Here is a 13,787-nt window from a genome sequence, read left to right as displayed (position 1 = left end):
CAGTGGACAGATGAGGAAACCAAGACAGGCACCTGCCCCCCTGGCTGCCACCTGGATGACCCTGTGGTTTTGGCCATCATGACTCAAACTCAGTCTCTCCCACCAAGTTCCTCTCCTGGGACCCCCACCACCGCTGTCCAACCACGTCATGACTGGACACCGAAGCAGCTGGCGCTGAGTGAAAGGAGACAAGACAATGCCGGCTTTGAGGATGGCAAATGATGGTAAAATGATGTGACTAAAATAAAGCAGGGGGAGAGGGGGAGAGCCCGGAAAAGGTGGCGGAGAGGGCGCAGCTGGGACCTCAGATGGGCTGGGTGGGGAAGGTATCGCTGGGCAGGTGAGGGAGGGAACCTGTGGCTGCAGGTGCCGGAGCAGCATGTGCAAAGGCCCTGGGGCGTAAGCATCTCTGTAGTGCTCACGGCTCAGCTAGGAGGCCAGAAGGCCAGAGCAAGATGAACCAGGGTAAGTGGCAGAAGGCGATATGACAGTGACGGCGGTGATGAGGTCAGGGGGGCCTCAGGGCCTTTGCAGCCATTGATGGGGGTGGGGGCAGAGAGGGACATGTGCTGATCTCTTAATGGAGCCCTTCCAGTGGCTGCATGGGGCTTGATTGGCAGCTGGGAGCCTGGCAGGGGGCTCTTGTCACCTGGGAGCAAGGGGAAGGCTCACCCCAGCTGTGGGGGTCTGGAAGGGGGCCCGGAAGACAAGTGGTGTGCGGGCCTGGGCGGCCCAGGTAGGAACCATGTCACCACCCACCCCTCGCTCCTGAGCCCTGAGCCGCACTCCTCCACCTCCTGTGACCCTCAGGCTCACCCCTCCCTCCATCCCCAGCTGCTGCGCCGACCTTCAACCTTCCACTGTCACTGGCCTGCAGCATGGTCCCCCCTCCCCACCCTCCCACCCTGCCACCTCCCGTGCAGCCCCCTCCCCACCAGCCCTGTGACTTCTCATCATAGCTGGGTGGCTACAGCCAGAGCACTCCCAGCCTCACCTGTGGGGGCCTGAGTGCTACCACCCTGGGGGAATTGGGGGTGCCCCCCCACAGAAGGGGGAGCAAGGCTGGCCCTCCAGCACCCCATAGCACCTGGTCCAGGGACTCTCCAAGTACCCAGCCTCACTCAGAAGGACCCTGGCGGGAAGGCATGGGTGCAGGGATGGGCCTTGGAGGAAGCTCAGGGCTCAGTGACGTCACTACTCTGCCGTGACCTAGGGCAACTCCACTCACCACCCTCTGCAGCCTTGCTGGGCCCCCTCTGCCACTCGGGATTGGTAAGCCCTATTTTTGCAAGGTCTAGGAGGGTCGTGGAGGTGTGGGTTTACAATGACCTGGGACAGTGTCTCAACAGACCTCCAGCCCTTAAAGCAACAGACACAGCTGGGAGTGACAGATGGGGCTGCTGCCTCAGATCAGCCACTTCTCAGCCAAGCAACCTACAGGGAGCCCCTCCTCCAGTCACTACAGAACATAGCCCACCTCCCCCCAAGGTAGCGTCAGGTGCACCCAGTGCACAGTAGGTGCTCAGTAGTGGTGCTGGAGTGCATGGACCTCACCCTGCAGGCAGCTGGACCTGGCGCCTGCACAGCCCCTGCCCCCAGCCGGGGCAGCTGTAGGCCCAAGGGGGTGTTTCTGTTTCCCATCAGTGGTGGGCTCAGCAGAGCACAGCAAAGTCCCCTGGCATGCAGACAAAGAGCTATTGTTGCCACAGATCCAAAGTCACCGCCTCTGATTGCCACTGAGCAAGCCGGCCGCATTCACCTGCTTCCCCATCCAGTTGGGTGTATTTCAAGAATGCACTGATTAGTGCTGATTGTGCCTTGATTATGGGAGTGCACCACCCAACCCCCTCCCCAGGCTCTGCGGGGAGCTGCTCCCCCTCCTAGGAGGCCCTGGCTGTCATCCAGGGGCTGCTGGGCCAGGCTGGGGAGAGGAAGAGAGGAAAAGAGATAAGAAAACTGGGATAAAAGGTAGCAAAGCAAATTCTACAGGCTTAGCTCAGGAGTTTCCCTGGGGCCATACCGCAGTTTAGGGCCACAAAGCATGGTTGACATGGGACATGAGTCAGACTTGGAGAAGAAAGATTCATGAAGCAATAGGCAAAGAAAGAGTAAAAGATGATATAGGAATTGGTAAGAGAAGGAAACACAAGGGTTTGGGAGTTGAGGTTGTGTGATTAAAGCCAACACACACACACACACACACCACAAAAGGCAGAAGTGAGAAAAAAGCTTACAATAGATAAAGTGAAAATCTATACCAAAGATCTATGACAACCGAAATGAATTATTTGATTTGAAATGAAAGTAAGGACAAAATGGAGCTGAGTTATATTTTATAATAGTTGCAATCTGAGAAAATAATGCTAGCACAGGTTTACATTGCATAATAGTTTGCAAGGAAAATAAAAGCCATCTGTCCTTCCACAGTACACGTCACTGAGGATGCCTGGTAGAGATGAGGTAATTCTGACAGTCAAGGGAAGGGCACTGGAAAGGCAGGTTCAGGGGACCAGCTTGCACTGGTACACAGCACAGCAGGGCACCAAACAGTACTGGGTCAGCCCAGCACAGCCTTCCAACCTCCTCAGGGGTTACACCCATGCTGCATGCACATGGAGGGATTTGAAGTCTTTTTCTGTCCCACCGCGATGACAACCCTGAAGACGTCCCTGATGAATGAAGATGACTCACTGGAAGTGTTGCTAACTTGCATTTTACCAGTCAAGGAACGCTGGGGTGTGGACACCTAAAGCAGCTGTTCCTGTTGTCTGAGACATTTCAGGAACAAGACTGACCGCACCTCACTGACAGAGGAAACCGACCCATCTCAGAACTCAGAGAATCCCATGCACAAAATTCTCTTCTCCCCAAACTTCCACAAATGAGTACATCATTCCCTTTCATACAGCACAGGTCCCTGCTTTCCTAGCAGCCCTTTTAGAACCACAAGCAGCTTGGTGATTTGGAATCTGCCTTCGTTCATTTTTGATATCCTACTGTGAATGCCTGCAAAAAATGAATGCTTTGTGTGGTAATTTAAACAAACATCTCACAAAAACTAGGTGTTCCTCTGATATGAACTAAAATGAGAAATCCTGAATGATCATCATCCCCTCCTCTGAAACCCGACTATAACATCTATAATCCATGTGGCTACTAAGTAATTCATGTAACTCTTATGGCACAATTTTAGTTGTAAAAAATTCAGAAACTTCTGAAGATACATAATAGGCTTTTTTTTGGACAAGCAGAGTGGACAGTGAGAGAGAGACAAAGAGAAAGGTCTTCCTTTGCAGTTGCTTCACCCTCCAATGGCCGCTGGGGCCGGCGCGCTGCGGCCCATGTACCGCGCTGATCCCATGGCAGGAGCCAGGTGCTTCCTCCTGGTCTCCCATGGGGTGCAGGGCCCAAGCACTTGGGCCATCCTCCACTGCACTCCTTGGCCACAGCAGAGAGCTGGACTGGAAGAGGGGCAACCGGGACAGAATCCAGTGCCCTGACCGGGACTAGAACCCGGTGTGCTGGCACCACAAGGAGGAGGATTAGCCTGTTGAGCCATGGCGCCAGTCCATAATAGTATTTTTAAAAATTTATTTATTTATTTAAAAGGCAGAGCTAGAGAGAGAGGGAGGGAGCATGAGCGAGCAAGCCAGGACGGCGCTGTGGCATAGTAGGTTAAGCCTTTGCATACATCATAGCCACCTATTTGGGCACCAGTTTGAGTCCTGGATGTTCCACTTTCAATCCAGCTCCCTACTCATGTGCTGGGAAAGCAGTAGAAAATGGCCCAAGTGCTTGGGCCCCTGCACCCGTGTGGGAGACCTAAAAGAAGGTCCTGGAACCTGGTTTCAGTCTGGCTTAGCCCTAGCCTTGGTGGCCATCCAGGGGAGTGAAGCAGCAGATGGAAGATCTCTGTCTCTATCTCTCTATCTCTCTGTCTGTAACTCTGCCTCTCAAATAAATAATCTCTTTTTTAAAAAAAGGAAAGAAAGAAAGAAAGAAAATAAAAGAAAGTGGAGCAGCTGTGATTTGAACTGGTACCATATGGGATGCCGGTGCTACAGGCAGTGGCTTAACCTGACACACTATAACGCCAGCCCCTATAATGGGCTTCTCAGATCAAGGAAACAAAAGTTATTAAAGAAACTTGGAAATCTAGAAAATTATCACTTCTAGTAATTGTGTATTTCATTTTTTAAAATTTGCTATGAAATATGACATACATAGAAGTATAAGTAAATACAGAAGTAAATGTGTGTACACATGTACACATAACAAATATTTGCTAAATGAAAGAATGATACAATGAACTCCCAAGCATCCACTACTTAGGTTCAGAAATAGAACAGTTTGAACACTAGTGAAACCCCTCAGCAGAATACATGCTTGAATCTTTCAACCCCCTGCCATCTTTGTTCACCAGTGATGTCTCCAGTCATGTCAAACTATGGATCTGCCATTCCCTACACAAACTATTTTATGACGCTTTACACTTTTATGTCTTTGCTTTAGCTATGTCCTCCCTCGAAAACACAATCACTTCCCTTTTCAGCTCCCAGAATCCTATTTGTATGTTTGTGTAAATGCCACCTCCTCTAAGAAGCCTTTCCTGACTTCAACTAAACACATGAACTCCATTCCCAGTATCTCCACTATCTCATATGATCTCCTGCTAGAGTCTTCAACTCTAAACCAGGGACAGATCGATGTCCAGCCCATCGATCATGTAGGGCCACAAAATCATTTGGTCTGGCCCTGCCAAGGCATCCACAGCTGGGGACTCAAATTTCAATAAATAGCAGTAGTAGCAGGCTAACTTTTAAGTCGATAATTGTGTATGTCTCACAAGTGATATTTTAAATATTCAAATAGCCCTTGGCAGAAAACAAGCTCCCCACCCCTGCTAAATGAGGTCTTTGGGTGCTCATATTCAGAGACTGTGAGGTTTCTCGGTGGAGGGCTCTATCTTTTTCATCTTTGTCTCTTCAGCACTTAGCACAGGGTGTGCCCTAATCATTTCTCAACAACTTTGTTTGAATGTTCTTGACCTCAGACATGCTCCAAGAGGGTAGACTAAAGAATTACTGGTTTCATCAAACCCAAGATCTCTTGAAAGTGTCTGTAATTTCCAGAAATAGAGAAAGATGCAGAAAGCATTTGACAGTTGAGTTGGGTGGGATGTGTTGGTGTGACAGAACAGGCAAATAGGGAGCAGAGATGGATAAAACAGCCTTTTCTCTCCTCCCTACACAACCCCTCATCTCCACCCCTTCATAATTCATGTGTTTAGAATGGAGACTACCCAGAGATTCAGTCCCCACCACCAACCCAACCACAGATTCCTTGCTCAGAAGCAAAGAAATGTTTCTGCCTCCCTTCCACCAGCTGTGTCCTCTTGGGGTCATAATGGAAGCAGCTATTAAACTGGCCTATGCCACTAGGTCAAATTTATAAATGGCTCATCTAAGATAATGTATCAAAGCTACTCCAACCAGTTTGGCATCCACCCTACCGCATTCCAACTGACTTTGACCACAGAATGTGGCTCTGTCAAATGTGAGGTAAGAGGGTAACAGCAAGAATCAGCCTGTTCATTTTTACAAAAATTTTATTTAAGTTACACAAGTTTCATATATTTCATATATACAGATCCTACCCTACCCTCCGTCCTGCCCACTCTCCAATTCTTCTTCCTACTCCCTCTCCTATTCCAACTCTTAATTTTTACAAAGATCTATTTTCAGTTCACTTAATGATCATAAAGTTAACCCTACACTAAGCAGAAGTGTTTAAGAAATAGTATGGGCCAGCGTTGTGGCTCTCTTGGCTAATCCTCAACCTGTGGCGCCAGCACCCTGGGTTCTAGTCCCGTTTGGGGCGCCGGATTCTGTCCTGGTTGCTCCTCTTCCAGTCCAGCTCTCTGCTGTGGCCTTGGAAGGCAGGAGAGGATGGCCCAAGTGGTTGGGCCCTGCACCTGCATGGGAGACCAGGAGGAAGCATCTGGCTCCTGGCTTCGGATCAGCTCAGTGTGCCAGCCATGGTGGCCATTTGAGGGGGGTGGTGAAACAATGGAAAAAGGAAGACCTTTCTCTCTGTCTCTCTCTCACTGTCTAACTCTGCCTGTCAAAAAATTTTTTAAAAAAGAAATAGTATGAAGAAAAAATCGTATGAAAAAAAAAATGTTCCTCAAGGGAAGAGACAAGGGCTATAAACAATCATTGCTGATTCCAGTTTATTTCATAAGCTTCCTAAATGCACAAAACATGGTTGACTTAGATGTTAATTTTTTTATAACTCTTCAAGTTACCTTCACAGTCTGTAATGTGAGATGTGTGGGGCTTCAAAGTAAATCAAATTTAAGTCAGTTTTCAGCAGGCCTTGAAATTATTCTAAATTTATGAAGAAAACAAGAACTTGCAAATTAATGGATAAGTTTGCCATCACAAGAAGTAAAACTTGAATAATTTCATTTTCTCTACAAGTCTATGTGAGATGGCAGAAGTTTGGAGTGAATATTTTTAGACACTCTAGGTCTTCAATATTCCTGTGAAGACTATTTTTTGGAACTAGGTCTCATTTTAAAAGAACAGTGTTAACATGCACATTAAGAAAACTCACTATTTCCATCTACAATTAGCTGGTGCATTGGAGGATAAATTATAAAATTCTGAATCAATAAAATAATCAAGAGTAAAACATAATCACCCACAGGCCACTGCCGCTGCATCCTCAAAAGGGGCCCTTGGACTCCTCGCTGGGCCAGTGCGGCACTGGGTCATGGAGCCCCGCACATCTCGGGCTGGCCCCTGAACGGCGAGCCCTTCCTGCCAGAGTTGCGGACAACTTTCCCCTGCCCTTGGGTGCCGCGGTGGCGCGGTGGCTCGGTGGCGCGGTGGCTCCTGGACAGTGCCCGCCGCAGGTTCCTGAACTCAGCGCTCCGCTCGCTGCACCTCCGCTGGGTGCTGCGGCGGGTCGCTCCCCACTCCCCACGTGCACGTGGGGTGTCCCTGCCCTGCGTCCTGCAGGTGAGATGCCCCTGTCACACATCATGAGCCAGGATCTGGAGAAAATTGCCATGGATTACATCATGCCGTGCCTGCACGAGGTGGGCTTCTGCTACCTGGACAACTTCCTGGGCAAGGTGGTGGGCAACTGCGTGCTGGAGCGCGTGAAGCAGCTGCACTGCGAAGGGGCCCTGCGGGACGGCCAGCTGGCCGGGCCGCGCGCCCAGGTCTCAAAGCGGCACCTGCGCGGCGACCAGATCACGTGGATCAGGGGCAACGAGAAGGGCTGCGAGGCCATCAGCTTCCTCCTGTCCCTCATCGACAGGCTGGTCCTGTACTGCGGAAGCCGCCTGGGCAAATACTACGTCAAGGAGAGGTCCAAGGCAATGGTGGCATGCTATCCAGGAAATGGAACAGGTTATGTTCGCCACGTGGACAATCCCAATGGTGACGGCCGCTGTATCACCTGCATCTACTACCTGAACAAGAACTGGGATGCCAAGCTACATGGTGGGATCCTGAGGATATTTCCAGAAGGGAAGTCGTTCGTAGCAGATGTGGAGCCCATTTTCAATAGACTGCTGTTCTTCTGGTCGGCCGCAGGAATCCACATGAGGTGCAGCCTTCCTATGCCACCAGATACGCCATGACTGGTACTTTGATGCTGAAGAAAGAGCAGAAGCCAAAAAGAAATTCGGGAATTTAACTAGGAAGAGCGAGACTGAGCTCACTGAAGACTGACCATGCTGTGACATTCGCTGGCCTCGTTCACTTTAGTTACAGTTCCCGAATTTTCTTTAAGCATTGACACCCAAAGATGACAAGAAAGTCCCCTTGAGTGCTTGTCTCCCTCATGTCCCTGTCTTGCGTGTGGTACTTGGTGTTCTCTTGCCAACACTGTGTTGACCTGCAGATACTGTCTCTGCCAGACGAACTCACTTGCTACTCCAGAAAGACCTGCACATGTCCCTGTTGGCCAGCGGGTTAGCTGATAGGTTTGGTAAAACTGGTTATTGAAACAAGAGCCTGGGAGCACAGGGATGAATCTTACTTGCACTTTATATACGCTTCCTGATTTGAAAGGAGGAGGTTTGCAAAAAACAAAACAAAACAAACAAACAAACAAAAAACAGAGCATGGTGACAGATACCACAGAGAGGCGTTATTAAGCCTTAACAGTGGGAAACCAATCTATGTCATCTGAACAATTTCACGATCTAATGGCATTATTACCTCTAGAAAGGGCTTCTGTTATTGTGATCAACTTATAACTGTCCCAAGGTCTGGACACTCCTTTTTTCGTTCTAGTCCTGCAACCTGGCCTTTCTGCCTCTGTCCAATTTTTTTCCTGAAAGTAATGATCACTGAGGACAGCATCATTCATTCTCTATTTTCACTGCTTACCTGGAGAACCTAATTCTCCAGGTGCTAAAACTAGAAATGAGTTCTTTTGGTTGGAATGGGAATTTGAATTTCAATCAAAAGACGAAAATCTCCCTGGTAGTTGAGTGTGGACCACCGGGAACAGTGTAGCTACTGACGGACATGCAATAGCCGTGTGTCTCTTCAGCAATTGGAGAGGGAAGATGGAGCGGGAAATGTCGATATTCCCGTGGTTTTTGTTTTTTCAGTTTTCATTTTTTATGAGCCCACCCTTACCTGACAAAATCAACCAGCCTCGGGTGCTGTATTAGAGAAAGGAAATGGAAATAAAAAGAAAACCTCAGAGAGCTGTTTGAATTCTTGCACATTATCTGTCCTGTCTAGCTTTTCCTCGGCTCCCCTGACGCTGCAGCCCCACTGTGGATGGCAGTGGGGCGAGCATCATGGAATTTGCTGGAAATGTGGAAGCTTCTACCACAGCAGCCAGCAGAGATCCCACTGCCTCAAGACCTCTGTGTTGAGAGTCCATTTTATGAAAGTTACACTTCCTACTTTTCAGTTCTACTCTTGTGTTTCTTTAAAAATCCCATTTATTTCTTGCTTGAAAATCCATGAACGTCAAGGAGCCAGAAATATTTTCATCAGTCACGTACAGACTTTCCAAGAAAGAAGTTTATTTTTTTCTTTCCTTGTTTCAGAAAGTTCCCATTGTTCACTCTCACAGTTGCTTTATTTTGTTTCACTGCAGTACTTCTCACCCTCTAACTGACTATGTAATTTACTTATTTATTTTGTTTATTGTCTTGTGTCCTTTCTCTTGAGTGTGAGCCCAATGAAGACAGGGATTTTGTATGTTTTTAATCAATACAATATATTCCTAGCACCTGACATAGTGCCTAGCACACAGTAAGGGCTCAGCAGCTATTTTGAATAAATATAATCTCCTACACTAGCACTAATAATTTGATTAATTTCCTTCATCTTTGGCAAAAACGCTTGCTAGCTTGTTTCTACCATTGTTGACATAACTCATTTAGGCTAAGAGTTTTCGGAAGCTTGGTCATGGTGTCATTTCATGTTCATGTATCTAGGAATATGTCATCCATTGGCCACTGTGAATCTGAAAATTGAACAAGTGATATTTCTGCCCTTCTGTGTCTTTGGACTATGGGGGTAGCTTAACGGTAGTTTCTGGTAGTAGAGTACATTCCTCCTTTGGCACCATTTTGGAAAACTGAAACAGAAAAAGAAGGAAAGTTGTTTATTATAGAATTTGTATTCTGTTAATATGTTTTCATGATCACTAATGTCATGGGATTAATAGTGACCTTATTCTGAAGAACCATGATGTATTTCCAATAGTGTGTCTGTATCATTCAGTGGAGTCAATATTTTGACTTGCCAATAGATCTGACCTCTTCGACCTTGCTATGCCTTCCAGACAAACGTACATAAACTAATAAACTAGATATCAAATAAAAAAAAACATAATCACCAACAAAGAAAGGAAACGTTGACTATCTTCATCAAAAGACTTTGATTTGGATGCAGTCTTTTCTACAGAAGTCTTACAACATGTTTTATAATTGTAAAATTGCTAGTGAAGTCCCTCATTCAATACAAAGTCTGAAAGAGGTCAAACAACTTGCCCAAGACTCCTCAGCTAACAAATTACAGAAGCAGGATTCAAACCCAGGAAGAACTGTGGCTTCAAAATGCTTAGGATGTATGAGGAAGTATAAGACAAATATAACCCCAATGAATCACTTTCTCCTGATTGTGACCAAAGTGGCTCAATTATGTAAAACAACTCACACTTCCTAGCACTTTCAATACTTGCTCTCAGTTCATAAAAAAAAGTATAAAAAGGAGTGCTATTAAATATGTACAGATCTCAATATATAGATTTCTAGATTTCTTCCTCACACATAGAATATCTATCACCCGATAAACAATTCAGTGATGAAAGGAACCATGGATAAATTTAAAAATTGTTTTATTTCAAATAAAATATCTCAGGGTAAGTTGAAGGAACCATGGAACTGAACAGCAAACAACACATACATTATATGAGACAACATAGATAAAGTGCTCAAAACAGTGCCTGGCAAACAATGGGCAGGCACCAGTAGGTAGCTCCCTCTGCGTTGCTCCCCAACTTTGGTAACAGACAATTCTAGGCCGGGATCACTGTCTCTTGCTAACGTGAGGCACATTACAGGCTTCATGATCTGGCCCTGGCAACTTCTCTGGTCTTCTCTCTCACCTCTCCTGGTCTTGCACTCAGTCCTCTAACAACAGCAAACAGCAGCTGGTTCTTCTACACCTATCTCTGATTCATTTTGTCCCCATGCCTGGCAAACCCTTTCTCTATGCTCATCACCCATATCATGCCTATATGTCTCCTCAGGGCCGTTGGGCAGCATTTAATCACAGACCTTGGCAACCTACCTAGAACATCCTTCACCAGGTTTCTGAGACACCCCATCCTCATGGGTCCTCCAACCTCTCAAAACACTTTATTCCTCATCGTATATGAGGTCTATCTCCTCTATCCAAATATATTGAAACTGTCTAGACCTCCAAGTTCAATCTCTTCTCTCTTCTAATGAGACATTAAGAATTTAGCCTTTGGGGTTGGCACTGTGGCTCAGCAGATTAAGCTGCTGCCTACAGTGCCAGCATCTCATATGGACAGTGGTTCAAGTCCCAGCTGCTCCACTTCTGATCCAGCTCCCTGCTTATGTACCTAGGAAAGCAGCAGAAGATGGTCCAAGTGCTTGCCACCCACATGGGAGACCAGATGAAACTCCTGGCTCCTGGCTCCTGGCTCCTAGCTCCTGGCTCCTGGCTTGGGCCTAGGCCAGCCCAGCCATTGTGACCATTTGGGGAGTGAACCAGTGAATGGGAGATCTCTCTCTCTCTCTCTCTCTCTCTCTCCTCTGCCTTTCAAATAAATCTTTAAAAAAAATAACTTGGGCTTTAGATCCTGAGTCCCCAGATTTGCTTCTTATTAGCTCTGTAGCTCCTCTGCTTCCTCATCTACAATGCAGGTAACAATAGTATCTACCACACAGAGTCATCCAGATCAGATCAACTGGGGTCAACACAGTGGCTCACTTGGTTAATCCTCCACCTGCAGCACTGGCATCCCATATGGGCACCGGGTTCAGGTCCCAATTGCTCCTCTTCCAGTCCAGCTCTCTGCTGTGGCCCGGGAAGGCAGTGGAGAATGGCCCATGTGCTTGGGCCCCTGCACCCAAATGGGAGACCAGGGGGAGGCACCTAGCTCCTGGCTTCGGATTGGCGCAGCACCAGCTGTAGCAGCTATTTGAGGATTGAACCAACAGAAGGAAGACCTTTCTCTCTGTCTCTCTCTCTCTCACTGTCTATAACTCTACCTGTCAAGTAAAAAACATATTTTTAAAAAAGATCAAATCAACTAATACATGTAAAATGCTCAGACCAGTGCTTAGCACACAGAAGACAGTTCATAGCCACTGGCTGTTCTCATTAATGTGATGATAGGAAGCACTATTGGGGCAGGCATGTGGCCTAGTAGTTAAGACAACCATATTCCATACTGGAGTGCCTGGGTTTGAGTCATAGCTCTACTGTCAATTTTAGCCTCCTGCAAATGTGCACCCTGGAAGGCAGCATGTAATGACTCAAATAATTGGGTCCCTGCCTCTCACATGGGAGACCTGTATTGAATCCTGGCTCCTGGCTTTAGCCTGGCTCAGCCCCTGCCATTGCAGGCATTTGGGGAGGGAACCAGTAGATGGGAGAACTCTGTTTTTTCTCTCTTTATTTCTCTACTCCTCAAATAAAAACAAATGAATAGGGGCCAGCACTGTAGTATAAGTGGGTAAAGCCTCCGCCTACAGTGCCAGCATCCCATATGGGCACCGGTTCTAGTCCTTCCTGGCTGTTCCACTTCTGATCCAGCTTTCTGCTATGGCCTGGGAAAGCAATAGAAAATGTCCCAAGTCCTTGGGCCCCTGCACCTGCAAGGGAGACCTGGAAGAAGGTCCTTGCTCCTGGCTTCAGATCAGCACAGCTCCAGCTATTGAGGCCAATTGGGGAGTGAACCAGCGGATGGAAGACCTCTCTCTCCCTCTCTCCCTCCCTCCCTCCCTCTCTCCCTCTGTAACTCTGCTTTTCAAACAAATAAATAAATCTTTAAAAAAAGAATGAAGTTTTAAAAAAGAAAGCGCTTTTGCTGTTTTTGTTTTTATAATATATCCCATCTACTCTCATGAGTTTGAGTATCAGTATTTTCCAAATTTCTATCTGTAGCCCACAATAACTGCCTAAGATCATTAATTAGATATCTCAGATGTCATTTTCAATTTCAAAAGTCTAAATCAGCACTCTTGTCCCATCTCCTTTTAAATGTGAGTTTTGTCCTTCCTGTAGCACTCAATCACAGTACTAGACAAGGAGCTCAACTCAGCTAGTTAGTTTCTCTAACTGAATACTCATCCTTAGTATCACCCTCTCCTTCACCCCCATACCAAGCCCATCGCTAGGTCCAACCTGAAAAATAGCCACATTCGGCGCTCCTTTCTCCATCTCCACAGCCACCACCTGGCTGTCAATGACTGTGATGCTGAGACTAGCTCTCCATGGACCTTTTCTTCCCCCATTCTCAGATCAGCAGTCAGTCAAGTGATCTTTCTGAAATGAAAAAATCCTGGGGCTGGGCACTGTGGCTCAGTGGGTTAACACCCTGGCCTGAAGCAACGGTATCCCATATGGGTGCTGATTCTAGTCCCAGCTGCTCCTCTTCCAATCCAACTCTCTGCTATGGCCTGGGATAGCAGTGGAAGATGGCCCAAGTCCTTGGACCTGGAGGAAGCTCCTGGCTCCTGGCTTCGGATCGGCACAGCTCCAGTGTTGTGGCCATCTAGGGAGTGAACCATTGGATGGAAGACGTCTCTCTCTGTCTCTACCTCTCTCTGTAACTCTGCCTGTCAAATAAATAAAATAAATCTTTTAAAAAATCCTATGATGCCTTTTAAGCCCTTGCTTAAAATCCCTTAATAATTTGAGATGAAACATTCATATTCGTCCCTAGAGTCCTGCATTATTTGACATGTGTTTTCAGAAGCTATTGGAAAACCATACTTATCTCATGACATCCCTTGCTCTCCACCCCACCAAGGGCCATCTGAAGGAGTTTTCCATTAGCTGCTTAAACAATCCACACTACCTTGGGTCTCAATACTTTTTCTTGGCTTGAAACCCCTAGTTCACTAGTTTTCTCACTAATTCCTGCTTACCCTTACTTCTCAAGCTTGAATTGTTGTTGAATTGTTCCTTAGAAAAACCTCCCCTGACCTCTCCAGCTAAGTTAAGGCCCCCTGCTATATTTCCTAACATAACTCTGTACTTTTG

General features: G+C 47.0%; 2 pseudogenes; both read left to right on the top strand.

The window, feature by feature from the left end:
- LOC133747049 (adenomatous polyposis coli protein 2-like) overlaps positions 1–13,787 on the top strand; it is an 834,579-nt pseudogene that overhangs the window by 516,334 nt on the left and 304,458 nt on the right.
- On the top strand, positions 7,007–7,888 carry LOC133747338 (prolyl hydroxylase EGLN3-like; annotated as a pseudogene).

Source organism: Lepus europaeus, chromosome 18 (genome assembly GCF_033115175.1).
Source record: "Lepus europaeus isolate LE1 chromosome 18, mLepTim1.pri, whole genome shotgun sequence".
Classification (NCBI taxonomy): Eukaryota; Metazoa; Chordata; class Mammalia; order Lagomorpha; family Leporidae; genus Lepus; species Lepus europaeus.
The sequence above is the reverse complement of the archived record's forward strand: the minus strand, read 5'-3'. Positions and strand labels throughout refer to the sequence as shown.